The sequence below is a fragment of the Microcebus murinus genome, unplaced genomic scaffold (genome assembly GCF_040939455.1).
Source record: "Microcebus murinus isolate Inina unplaced genomic scaffold, M.murinus_Inina_mat1.0 scaf009_hap2_Mmur4.0, whole genome shotgun sequence".
Lineage (NCBI taxonomy): Eukaryota > Metazoa > Chordata > Mammalia > Primates > Cheirogaleidae > Microcebus > Microcebus murinus.
This window is the reverse complement of record NW_027438955.1, coordinates 950,163-952,032: the sequence shown is the minus strand read 5'-3', so window position 1 is coordinate 952,032 and position 1,870 is coordinate 950,163. Positions and strand designations below refer to the sequence as shown.

The 1,870-nt window shown below is 63.6% G+C and overlaps 1 non-coding gene across 1 annotated transcript; it reads left to right on the top strand.

Moving 5' to 3' along the window:
* The first annotated feature begins 518 nt into the window (after positions 1–518).
* On the top strand, positions 519–637 carry LOC142867013 (5S ribosomal RNA). The gene has a single exon (XR_012916745.1). It is a non-coding gene; the product is annotated as a 5S ribosomal RNA (ribosomal RNA).
* The last annotated feature ends 1,233 nt before the right edge of the window (positions 638–1,870 follow it).

Below are 1,870 nucleotides of genomic sequence, written 5' to 3'. Positions count from 1 at the left end.
CCCGGGCCCGGGGGAATAGGCGGCAGCCCACCCACAGGGTGGGGGGCGCAGCTGAAAGGGGTTGTCGGGGATGGCGGACCCTGCCTGGGGTCAAAGGGCGGGCGACCCGCGCGTGCGCAATCGGCGGCGGCGGCGGCGGCGGCGGCGGCCACGAGCTGGGGGTGGGCCAGGCGAGGAGAGGAAGGGGGCTGGAAGGTCTCCACCTTGGCGAGTCCAGCCGTGGAGGCGCATCTTGTGTGAGTGTGAGTGAGTGAGTGTGAGTGTGAGTGTGTGTGTGTGTGTGTGTGTGTGTGTGTATAGAGAGACAGCCCCCCACCCCGGCCCGCCGCTCCCTTCCCGCCCCGCCCCGCCCCGCCTGTCACCCCCGTCCCTCGGAGCCCGCCGGACCCGGCCGGTGAACTCAACAGGCCCGGCCCGGTGCGGGTCAGCGCCGGCGCGGGGCCTGGGGCCGGGGGAGGAGGCGGCGGGGAAGCGCAGAGAGGCTCGGCTTCTTGAGCGGGGCAGGGGCGCCCTCCGCCGTCTAGGGCCACACCACCCTGAACGCGCCCGATCTCGTCTGGTCTCGGAAGCTAAGCAGCGTCGGGCCTGGTTAGTACTTGGATGGGAGACCGCCTGGGAATACCGGGTGCCGTAGGCTTCTTCTTTTTTTTTTTTTTGTTTTGCCTCTTGTTCTGTCCCCTTTCTGGGAGCGAGTCGGCGGCCCGGGGTGGGGGTCACCCCCACCCTCAGCGCCCGCCGCGGTGCCTGGCGCCCCAGCCCGCACCGTGGGGCCTCCTCTTGTCCCAAGCCGCGACACCGCCGTCACGCGGCAGCATGCGTGGCTTCTGGACTGTCAGGTCTCAGACCAAAGGTCTGCTCTGTGGGAACCGACACGCTGGAGGAAACCTTGAGAGTCTGAGAGGGGAGGGAGTTCCAGAAGAAGGCCAGGATGTCATTTTGAGGGAGTATGTGACCAGAACTCGTCCCGTTGCTTTTGGGGTTCTATGGGCTACACGTAGGAATCTTTGGTGGTGGCACCTGATGTTGGGGGATCCGGAGTCACACCCAGACCTGCTCCACAGGCCTCCTTTTACTTTTCTCTTCGGATTCATTATGTTTAAAAAGTGTCTCTTATCTCTATGATTGCATTTTCTTTTCTCTCTCTTTTCAAGCAGATGATGGGAGTCCAAGTATTAAGGTGACATGTGTTGCCCGTGCCCCCCTCCCCCCTGTGTTCTTATTCATTTACCTCTGATGTTGTTCCAGCGTATTGTGGGGGTACCAATGTTAAGGTCGGGTACGTTGCCCTCTCCCAGCCTCCCCCCTCGGGTCAGAGCCTCAAGTGCGCCCATCCCCCAGTCGGTGCGCACCCACCCCATTCCTAATGGAGGTGTATGCCCATCCCCTCCCCCCACCCGCCCGACACCCACCCGATGAAGGTGATTCCTCTGTGTCCACTTAGGTGTCCATCGGTTCGTACCCATTTGCTGGTGAGCGCGAGCACGTGGTGCTCGTGTGTCCATTCTTGGGCTACCTGGCTTACTGGAACGGGTTCCAGCTCTGGCCAGGAGAACCACGAGAGGTGCCCTCTCACCGCTGCTCCTCCTAGCTGAATAGCACTCCGTGGTGTCCACGCGCCACATTTCATTTACGCACTCGTGGGTCGATGGGCACTCGGGTCGCTTCCAGGTCTTTGCGATTGTGACTTGTGCCCTGACTCTAACCCTAACCCTTACCCAGCCCGTCTCCTCCTCGGCCCCTGCCTGACTGACTCCTTCCCGCCCGGCCTGTCACCTGTCACCGTCCTCTGCCCCTGCCTGACACGCTCCTCCCCGCCCGGGCCGTCACCGTCCTCGGCCCCTGCCTGACGGGGCTCCTCCGTCGCCTGGGC